We start from the raw sequence: 12,719 nt of genomic DNA on the forward strand, positions 1-12,719 counted from the left end.
TTAGTGACTTGTAGGTCAAATCGCCACCCTGTCAACAATTATAACACGCGCTGTCCAAAACAACGTAACACGTAGTTTAACCCTTTTAGTACCAAGAAAAAACGAGGGCCCGTGCGAAAATAACTTGACGAATTTACTAAGATTTGGAAAAAATTCATAAAAAGCAAACTATGAATGACATTTAAAAAATTAAAAATGCAGCGTATTGCGAGAATAAAATAAACTAATATAATAACGATTGGACTTCAATATTTATTGAAAATCGTATTGAATAACAGCAACATAAACCATATTTCTAATAGCTTTCTGATTACATACAGTGTTACTCTGCTCAGTGTACTACGACAATATCGTATGCCAGTAGAAACAGACAGTTATGGCCAGACACATGAACGAATCCCCTTTAAGGCAACACAACGCAATAATAATTTTCTATTAATTTTTCTTCTATGTTCTTTTTCTTTTATTTTTGTCCAAATAATACTAGTTATATGTCTTATAAAGTCTATCATCTATTATATTTTTCTTTTGCAATATTTACTATATACTCATTATTTACGCTATACTTTTTCTTACTTTCCATTATATTTGCAAATTTATATTTTCATTTACTTATTGTATTTGTGCGACAGCTATATAAAATTGGTCTCTTTTCATTTTTTCTTTTATAACAAAGGGCAATTTTTATATGAATTTTGTATGAATTAGAAAATAAATAAATAAATATGACAGAAAGCATATTTGACATTATGATTTACATTTAAACATCTAAATAAAATTTGCGTAGAGAACTCAAGTCATCTACATAATTTATTTCTCCTGTAGTAATAAAGTATTCTCTCTATCCGCATATATAAATAAATAAATCAATAAATAAATGATATTATGGCCTCCATTTAAACATTCAGATATTGATTCAAATAAAATTTCCGTAGAAAATTCAAGTAGGAAACCCTCATAATTTATATCTTCTTTAATAACAAACGGTTCTTGTTATTCGTATACATCAATAAATAAATCATTAAATAAATTGTATAAAAATAAAATAAATCCAAATAAAATTTTCCCAGAGAATTCAATTAATATACCAACATAATTTATTTCTCATTACGCAAAAAAGAATTCTTCTATCCATATACATAAATAAATAAACAAATAAACAAATGATACTAAGATCTACTTCCAAACATCCAGATATAGATCTAAACAAAATTTCCACAGAAAATACAAGTTATAAACTCATATAATTTATTTCTCTTTGCATAACAAAGAATTCTTTTATCCATACACATGAACAAATAACCTAATAAATAAATAATACCAAAGCTTAGATCCAATCATCCAGATATAACAACCACTATTAACCCTATTTAATCCATACTACATCATTAAATATTTATTAGGATTTTTTTTAATTATTCTAACATTCATAATAGTTATTATAAAGTATCTTTATATTTTATCTGATCCCGATAATTCCAACCAAAATTTCCACAAAAAATCCAAGTAATAAACCCACACAATTATCGAAAGAATTCTCTCTTTATTGCTCCCGTCGAGCTCTCGACACGAAATTTTCAATCCCTGAATAATTTATCAAACTTTCCGTGCGGCCGATCGAACCGAACGATACGTTGTAGTTACGAAAATGAATTCGTGTATATAACGAGGTTTTTTCGACGAAAATCCATATATCACGATACTCCGTATATTTCACCATTCGATGCCCGAGAACGTTAAATCAATTTCGAATAAATTACCCGGGGGACACCGCCGCGGCATTCGTATTCGAATCACGCTTAACGGGATATCGTTTAGCGCACCGTCGTCGCCGTCGTCGTCGTCCTCGCCATTGAGAGATCCAGAAACGAACGACCGGTAGTAGTAGTGGGGCCCACCTGATCGTCGTACGACGAATTAAATCTCGATAAATTCGAACGTGTGAAAGTACGAAACGAGCGTGTCGACGAGAGGAGAGGAGTCATCGCCGGCCGAACCGTTCATTAGCATTTTAACACTTCACCGACCGGCCCGTTCGGCCGTAAACATTTTTTTCTTATTTTCATAACATTAGCGTCGAACAATGTTCATCCTTATCTAATCTCCATTTGTTTTATTCGTCGCGAGATATTTGCGTTAAACAATGTTTATGTTATCTATTCCATTTATTTTATTCGTCGCGATGCATCAGCGTTGAACTATGTTTATCTTGTCTATTTTGTTTACTTTTATTCATTGTGATAAATTAATATGAAGCAGTGTTTATCTTGTTCATTTTATTTATTTTATTCGTCGCGAGACATTAGCGTTAAACTATGTTTATCTTGTCTATTCTATTTATTTTTATTCGTTGGGAGACATTAGCATTAAAGAATGTTTATATTATCTATTTCATTTATTTTATTCGTCGCGAAAGATTAGTATTAAACAATGTTTACATTATCTATTTTATTTGTTTTTATTCATTGTGAAGCTTTAGCATTAAACTATGTTTATCTTGTCTATTTTATTTATTTTTATTCATTATGACACATTAATATTAAGCAGTGTTTATCTTGTCTATTTAATTTATTTCATTTGTCGTGAAACAGTAGCATTAAACACTGTCTATCAGGTCTAGTTTATTTATCGCGAGACATTTGCATTAAACGAAATTTATTTTATCTACTAAATGGAGTCGAACAGAGTCGAATATTGTTCAATAAAGTTGAATAGACTAGAATATTGTTGAATAGAGTTGAATAGAATGGAATAGAATTGAATAGAATTGAATAGAGTGGAATTGAGTAGAATGTAATTTAAAATAGGCTATAACAGAGCCGAAGAAAATATAATAGAGTGAAATAGAGTAGAATTGTGTGGCATAGAGTCGAATTGCATGGAATAAAGTAGAATATAGTATAAAAGAGTAAAAAAGGGTATAATAGAGTGGAATTTAAGAGGAATAGAATTGAATAGATTGGAATAGATTGGAATAGAGTGGAATAGAGTGAAATAGAGTTGAATAGAGTTGAATAGAGTGGAATAGAGTTGCATAGAGTGAATAAAGAAATTTTATATATTTTTATTCGTCGCGAGACATGAAATAGAAACATCGTAGATCAGAAATTACGTTTAAAATATAATAAAAATAGCTTCGAATACAAAGGGTTAATACAATTTCGTCGAATTAACGTCGCTCGGAGAAAATCAACGATCCGTCGGCGCTTTTCTTCTCCGAGAGCCGACCGAGTCTTTCTATTACTCATCTCGTCGTTTAACCGCGCGATGTTTCCTTGTCAACGAGCCGCAGAAACTCGCAGATTCCACTGGCATACTTCAGCAATTACTGTCCGGTATGATTCATCGTGCTGCTCGAAGATAACTTCTTGAAAAATGTGAAAGCCTATAGGTGGTTTTTTCCTCTCAGGCGTCGTTTCGACGGCGCGTCGCGCGTTTTCTTAAGAAATGGGTACATAATTGAAAAACGAATCGTTGCGAGAATGGAAGAGTGTTATCGAGGATGATTTATTATTGTTTAATGGGTGTTTAAGCTTCGATGGTTTTATGTGTTAATAAGTGGGAAAATTGAAGTTATTGGAAATTGTTTGTGGGGAGATGATCGTGTTTTTAATTGTAGAAGATGTGATATTAATTGATGTTAATTGTGGAAGATGTGATATTAATTTATATTGATTCTAGCAAATGTTATATTAATTTATATTGATTCTAGAAGATGTTATATTAGTTTATATTGATTGAAGACGATGTGATACTAATTTATATTAATTGTAGAAGATGCGATATTAATTTATATTAATTGTAGAAGATGTGATATTAATTTATATTAATCGTAGATGATGCGATATTAATTTATGTTAATTGCAAATGGCATGATTTTAGAACAATCGTCCCAATAAAATCTTTCCCAAATTAAAGGTTAACATAAATAATCGATTCAAAAATATAAATATACTATGTCGTGTCTAGAAATATTTTTACTAATTTATCAATATGTAATTTGATTGTATAAATTCCTTTCAGACGAATTTAACTAAAACAATATATATAATTACGAACTTGCACTATTTTCATATTAAATCGCTATGCAATTTCTTTTATTGATTAATCTCGAATTGAACAGTGCATTGACAGTTTTTACGATGTTAGATATTAACTAGTTATAAATAGTAAAATCACGCTAAATTCATCACAAATTACATGACATTCTACATTTAATGAATCCATTTGTTATATATTTAATTAAATATTGACTTAGTTATATATTAACTTCGTTATACATTAATTTAATTAGATAATAACTTATTTAAATATTTCCCTAATTTTATATTAACTTTGGTAAATATTAACTTAATTAAGTATTAAATTAAAATGGTAATTTTTTAATTAAATATTCACTCAAATATTAATAAAAAGTCTACACTAAATAGTGACAAACTATACATCTCATTCTAAAATAAAAATAGTTAGAAAATAATTGGAGCATATCGTACAGCTGCCCTTCGAATATTTCCATACACGAACGCGGCCCTACGAGTCCGTGCATCTGGCCTTCTTCCGCGTCCCTTTTCTCGGTTCTTCTAAAGATCGGGGTCGCGGTTAAAAATTTTGTTGGAGGGGAGGGGAGTCCAGTTGTGTAACGAGATCAATTTGGAGATTATTTCCCTCGGATTTGTTCAGTCCGGTGTAAACCCGTTTCCTGTGGGGCCCCCCCTTGACAGCCACGGTTTTTACGTAGGGTGGGCGATCCGCTCACCGGTGAACTTAATCTAATCTAATTTAACCGATCGTCGGGCCCCGGGACGTGTTTCACTTTGTATTATATAATCCCGGTTGCCGGAGCGGACGCGCGCGCGCGCTCGCGTCCACGTGTATATATTAAAAAGATTCCCCGGCCATCCGTCATCCCGATCCCTTATTTCGACATCTCCGACGAGCGCAGAACCTGCGGGACGCGGCGATCACGGCGCACTAAAAACGATTACCTGCCGACAAGTTGAAACGCGATACTACCAAGCCTCCTACTGGCCCATTGCGTAATTTACATCCCATAAGTCAACCGCGTCTGCGGTGGTAACGGGGTTTCCAGAAACCGTGGATACACGGGCAACCTCTCCGTTTTATTCTCTCTTCGTTGCAACCCTGTCCCCTCCATTCGCCGGCCAAAAATGTTCTTATTTTAATATTTTAGTATTTTATTATTGCTTAACAGATTTAGTATTAACGAACAATGGCTGATGTTTTATTAATTGTTCACATAAATGTCTGAGTTAATCTTGTGCTTTGAAATACTGCGCGTGGAATTTACTCTTGATATTTAGTGTTTCAGTTAATCGCGTGTATAACCCTTTCGTTCGTTATTTTGATTTCTCTGTATTTTACTTCTTTTCTTGTTATTTTATTTGTTGTATATTTCTCCTTTTCATTTTATTCATCATGTTTCTTTTTGCTTCATTTAGTTTTTTATCGTTCTTATTTTTACATAACATTGAAAAGTATTATGACGTTACGTACTTGTAAACGTTGAAAATTAATAAATAAATTTCCTTTTCATTTCTTATTCTACCTAGTAATGTTTATTAATTAATAAATTTCCTTTTGCTTTCTTATTCTTGCTATTAATAATTATCTGCTAATTTTCCTTTTAGTTTCTCACTCTTGCTAGTAATAATTATCTATTAATAAATTTCCTTTTGCTCTCTTATTGTTGCATATTATATATTATTTTTCGTTCGACGAAAATTAATTTCGATCAGCCCGACACCTTATGTGTAAACATAGTACGACCGTAAGAGGTTAAAAATCTACACGTGTAATCCATTTTTAAAGCATAATGTATTCTTTTATTACGCTGGATCAACTTAGTGCTACACTTAGTATTGGCCTTTCAAAATGGCGTCTGAGTTAATCCTGTGTGGATGTCTACCCCACGCGTAATATTTGTATTCAAATCTCCGACACTATGGCTGCCTCGTCATTCGGGTACCTATTATGTGATCTCAGTAGTCATTGCAATGTATACATATATATTTAATAATTAATGTAATATATAAATCACAATAGAGCGATGCTCGTAGTAACTATTAACCCCGTGCACTACAATAATAGTAAGATCTGCTAAATATGAATATTATTAATTTCTTACGGAAGTAAATAAAGACAATGCAAGAAACAAAAATTATCTACAAAATATTCATCGAGCCGCGTTTTTATTTCGCTGTTTTCGGATTTCTCACATTTATCACGGAGAGAATTTTTCAACGAGCAAAACAAGTAATAATCGGATGAGGCAAGGTCTGGGGAGCTAGGAGGATCAGGTAGAATGTCCCAATTAAACTGGAAGAGTTACTGTCTCTAGGCCATCGCAACATGGCGGTCTCGCGTCGTCGCGATGAAAAACGACGCCTCGTCGATGTCGCCAATTCTGCCTGCTTTTCGGCTATGGCGGCTTTCAATTTATCGAGTCGATTGCAATATTTTGCAGAATCGATCGTTTCACCTTGCGGAAGGAGCTCGTAGTACGCTACACCTTTCCAGTCCCACCAAATGCGCGAAAGAACTTTCTTCGGACGAAGTCCTGTCTTCGCGACAGTCGAAGGTCGATTTTCCTTGGACCAAGTGCAGTTACGATGCACATTTTCATAGAAAATCCAAGTTTCGTATCCGGTGACTTGGCTCTTTAAGAAAGGATTTTGTTCGTGTCGCGAAAGAAGCAAGTCGCGCTTAGAGTATTAGAGCACAGTCTTAAATACTGTTAAATAGAGTGAAGTTGGGTCGAATAAAGTTGAATAGAATGGAACAGAGTAGAATAGGATAGAATAGAGTATAATAGAGTAAAGTATAGCAGGATGGAGCACAATGATGTGGAATAGCGTGGAGCAGAGTAGAATAGAATAGAGTGCAATAGAGTAGATTATAGTAGAGTGGAGTAGGATAATGTGGAAAAGCGCGGAACAGAGTATAATAGAATAGAATATATTACAGAATAGAGAAGAATAGAGTGAAACAGAATGTAACACAAGTAGAACAGCGCAGAATAAAGTGGAATAGAGTCTAACAGAGTAGAAGAGAGTACAATAGAGTAGAATATAGTGGTATATAGTTAACTGGAGTGGAATAGAATAGTATTCTTTGGTATAGAGTCGAATTGCATGGAATAGTGTAGAATATCGTGTAAAGTAGAGTCGACTAGTGTATCGAATAGAATGTAACAGAGTAATAGAGAGTATAATAGAGTGGAATCTAAGAGAAATAGAGTTGAACGGAGTGCACTAGAGTTGAATAGAGTGAAATATTGTTAAATAGAGTTGAATAGAGTTGAAATAGAGTTGAAATAGAGTTGAAATAGAGTTGAAATAGAGTTGAAATAGAGTTGAATAAAGTGGAATAGAGTGGAATAGAGTGAAATAGAGTGAAAGAGAGTTGAATAGAGTTAAATAGAGTTGAAATATAGTAGAATAGAGAGCAATGTCGCGTTTCATATGGTCGGTCTCCATAAGTTGGTTTCGAATCAAACTTGATACCGATTTACATATCCCATTTTGATTCAATGATTATGTACCATTGTCCTAATAATATTTATATTAAGGTTAACATAATGTTAACCTCAACCTGTCTAAATGTTAGTGGCATCCAGTATCTCTCGCACACTATACCGTGGATTTTAATCGAGCATACACAAGGTTTTGCAATAAGAACTTATAAGACACCCTAATGTACTTTTACCTAAATTGTTCGTTATGATTGTTGCAGGGTGGTCGGAGCGGTGGTGGTCGGCGCGGCAGTCTGCGGCCGTATCCCCGGCCTGGCCAAGAGCCAGCGCGAGCAGTGCAGAAAAGCGCCGCACGCGATGCCCGCGGTGGGCGAGGGCGCGGAGCTCGGGCTGCGCGAGTGCCGGCATCAGTTCAGGCATCATCGGTGGAACTGTTCCCACGTGGCCAACGATCAGGTCTTCGGCCACGTGGTCGTAGTAGGTAAGGATTGTCCTGTCACCGGGCCAGGCCCGCTATTTATTATGCTCCCGGCGTTTAACAGCGCCGCGTATACGCTACGCTCCGGCCGGCGCGCGTCTCTAAAAGGCTGGCCGGCGCGCCGCGTGTACGCGGTAATGGATTCAAGCCGCTCCGGTATTTCGAGCCCGCGACGGTGTGCACGTCGAGCCGGGCCGGGCCGGGCCGCGACCGGGCCCAACGATGTCGCGTGTAAACGCTCTGTATATACGCCCGCGGGATCCCGTATAAATTACAGCCGGGGATTTGCTCTGATAAATCGGGCGTACCAGTTGAACACCGACGGGTTAACCCCCGCCTCCCCCCCCCTCATACTGTACCATTTTCTTTGTAATTACTATTGTAGGGTTTTTCTGAGTATAATAGGTAGAATGGTTGAGAGTCAGCGTTGTAAAATACTGACACGCCTTGTGTTATAAAGTAAGACGTTGTTAAGACGTTTCTAAGACGCCTTTAAGACGTTCTTTTGATGTTTAAAGGACATGTTATAGAGGTCTTATTTTATGGACGTCTTTAAGACGTTTAATTATTTTAAATGATTAGATTAAATATTTTAATTTGTAATTATTAATACATGGCATTATTTCCAATATTATTTTCAGATACGACATCTGAAATAATTATTCAATGAAATAGTAATTCTGTTTCTTTGTCTGTGATCACTTTTAAAATAGCAGTATTTGAGATATTACCTTAAATTAAATATTATTATATTTTGCAATAATTATATATACATATTACCTTACTATTTCAATGACAACATCTAAGATACTACTTTCAATTACATCAATTTTATTTCATAATTATCTCAAATATATCAGACAATCGTAAAATACTTCTCGGACTAAAATATTCACCTAAAAGAAATTCGCTGAAATAATTATCTTAAATAAATATTTAAAACCACTAAACATCACCATTGTTTACCAAGACCCAATTACGAGATTCCAAAGCCACCCCTCCATATAATCCTGTAATTCTAAACTGCCGGTGGGCCTATTGTCGATCCGTCTCCATCTCCCTTATCTCTTATTCGTCGCGCGTAAAAAAAATGACAATGGTCCCCGTCGCGATGATAAAAACTCGAACGACGGAATCGCGTTAGAGCACCAAATTGGGAAGGGTCCGCGGACGGACGGGGGGAGGGTAATGGGATTCCGGGGTACGGCCGTGTTCCCCGAAGCAGCCGTTTTTTCGCCGGAATCGCGGACATTTTTACGAGGATTAGAGGACAAGAGGAGGACGCGGAGACGGTGGCGCGGTAGCGGTTTTTATCTCGGTGGAAATCGACGGACCCGGGCCGGTCAGCGGCTACGTGGTAGCCGCTTCCTATACACCCACAAGCCTGCGGACGCGCGTACACGTTATAGAAGCGGGGGTCCGGTTTCTCGTGTTACCGTTCCGTGATGCTGCCGGCTGCCCGGCAGCCGCATAATACGCGTATAACTTATGCCCGGCCCCGCAGAAGGGACGTCGCAACCTTGTGCGGACTGCTGTCTCTTTCGCTTCGGTGATGATCTAGCGAGGAATGGATGACGGGGAAAATCTCGCGAGGAATAGATAGAGAATAGAAAATTTTGCAAAAAAATAGATGTAAAATAGAAAATCTTGCAAGCAATAAATACAGAATAGAAAACCTGGCGATGAATAAATATGGAATAGAAAACCTAGCAAAAGTAAATAGAAAATAGAAAAATTCGCGAGCAAGAAATATATGTAGAATAAAAAATTTCGCGAGGCATAAATGTAGAGTAGAATGTCTCACGAGCAATAAATATAGAATAGAAAATCCTGCGAACAATAAATATAAAATAGAAAATCTCGGGAGCCATAAATATAGAATAGAAAATCTCGCGATCAATAAATATAGAACAAAAAATCTCGCGATCAATAAATGTAGAATAAAAAATCTCGCGAAAAATAGATATAGAATAGAAAATATCGCGAGCCATAAATATAGAAACAAAAACCTCCCGATGAATAAATATAGAATAAAAAATCCCACTAACAATAAATATAGAATAAAAAACCTTGCGAGCAACAAATATAGAATAGAAAATCTCGCGAGCAATAAATAAAGAGGAAAATTGTGTTCGCGAGATCTAGAGACGAAAATCATGCTATCAAGGCCAATAACGCATATTTGTCCGGCAATTTGTTGCTCCGCTATTCGCAAAATGCTGACACTATTTTAACAAACAATAAAATCTATATAAAAACAACATAACTAAAAAAGTTACTTGAAATGACCTTAGGTACTGCCAATTCACGGATTTTCTTTTGCAAAAAATTTTCTGAATTATTTTCGGAAGTTCTGATGGTTTTTAAATAAAAATAACTTCCAGTACAAGTCACTAAATATCTGGATTTACATAATAGTAACATAGATGATATTATTAAAAATTTGAATTTATGTTTCAACATATAATCTTTTACCAAAGATTGAAAAGACAAATGAGATAAATAGTAAAGTTACAATTATAAATTACCTTAACTCTAAATTATCTTAATAAATTACCTTAACAATAACTTCGACCCATAAATAAGAAATTTAACAAGTAAACGATGCTTGACAAATTGTTGCCAAAATCTCGAATATAAAATCTCCAAGTTATATTTCTCCACAAATATTTGCATAATTATATTACAAATTTTGCTTAATTATATTACAAATTTTGCTTAATTATATTACAAATATTTGCTTAATTATATTACAAATTTTGCTTAATTATATTACAAATTCTGCTTAAATATATTATAAATTCTGCTTAATTATATTATAAATTCTGCTCAATTATATTATAAATTCTGCTTAAATATATAACTCATTTTGCTTAATTATTCTACAAATGTCCTCGTAACTGAGTCGCAAAAAGAACAAAGACCTTTCACGAATAACAATAATAGTGATATACTAGGCATTTTTATGTGGACATTAAATGCAAACTGCTGAACAGGGAAACACTTTTAGATGAAACTCCACCGATCATCATCGCGCATCGTAATGTTAGGTGATTTTAATGAAACGGCAATTGCCGTGACTTTAATGAAACGTTTAGATTCGTCTGCATAAATTTCGAAGGGACACGGCGTTCAAAGATTTCATTCGACGACGATAAGAAAATACTCACGGCGTCAATAAACTATGCCCTGGTGTGTTAAACTATTTAACGTTAGGTTTATAGAGATTTTCCTATACATATTTAATTAGTTGAATATTAGAAGCATAAGCGCTCGAATACTTTCGTATAGAAGTGTATGTGTTAATATTATAATATTTTTTACATTATTTACTGTAACTTTATTTACTGTAATATTATTTGCTGTAACATTATTTTTGACATTATTTGCTGTAACATTATTTTTTACCCCAAAGTCGTCGTTCAAGTGTCCAAAGAGTTAAACGGCCAATTTATAAAATTGGCATAAAAATATTCGATAAACAGTCTCGCTTATTCAAATTCATTTGTTGTAAGAAACATTAACAATCCCCAATGTATCCCAAAGCAATCTCGCAGACTATCTATATTATATCGCACTATTTATTTCACTGTTCAAAGAAGAACTAAGAATTAAGCGATACTCTTAATAACTATTAAGAGTGTCCCATAAATTTCTTCCCCCTTCTTTAATGCGACATCAATAGACGATATTCGTTGTTTAAGATTGATTTATCGTGGTTATTATAAAATAATAAATATTCATAATATTTTAAAACATCCATCGAAAGGACTGGTTCTAAGAGCACCTGTAGCTATACCAAGTACAGTATTTTGAATAGTATTGGAAGGTTTCAGTAGAGAATTACTTGTTATTAAGTAATAACGTGGAATACAGTACAATCGAGTAGAATATATTGTAGAATGAGTGAATAATAGTATAATAGAGTATAATAGAGTAGAATACATTGTAGAATAGAAAAGAATAGAGTGACAGAATGCAATACAGTAAAATAGAGCAGAATAGAGAGGAATATAGTACGATTGTTTGGCATAGAGACAAATTGCAGGGAATAGAGTAGGATGTAGTGTAAAGTAGAGTCGAATAGAGTGTAACAGAGTAAAATAGAGTATAACAGAGTGAAATTTAGGGGGAATAGAGTTGAATAGAGTAAAATATTGTTAAATACAGTTGAATAGAGTGGAATAGAGTTGAAATATAGTGAAGTAGAGTTGAAATATAGTGGAGTAGAGTTAAGTAAAGATGCATGGAGTGGAATAGAGTTGAGTAAAGTTGAGTAGAGTGGAATAGTGTTGAAATAGAATTGAATAGAGTGAAATACAGTAGAATATAATTTCAAAGAAGCTATAACAGAGCAGAAGAAAGTATAATAGAGTGGAATCTAGGAGGAATAGAGTTGAATAGAGTAGAATAGAATGTAACAGAGTAAAGGGGGGTTGAATAGAGTTAAATAGAGTAGAATAGAATGTAACAGAGTAAAAGAGAGTTGAATAGAGTTGAATAGAGTGGGATAGAGTGAAATAGAATAGAATAGAATTTAAACAAGCGTATGTATTAACATTATTTTTTACATTATTTACCGTAACCTTATTTGCTGTAACATTTTCACCCTAAAAGCTATAATTTTTAGTGTCGCCCTAAAGTCGTTGTTCAACTCGAAAGAGTTAAACCGCCGATTTATAAAATCGGCATAAAAATATCCGAAAACAGTCTCGCTTATTCAAATTCACAAACTTGTCGGTGCTGTTT

Source organism: Augochlora pura, chromosome 1 (genome assembly GCF_028453695.1).
Source record: "Augochlora pura isolate Apur16 chromosome 1, APUR_v2.2.1, whole genome shotgun sequence".
NCBI lineage: Eukaryota > Metazoa > Arthropoda > Insecta > Hymenoptera > Halictidae > Augochlora > Augochlora pura.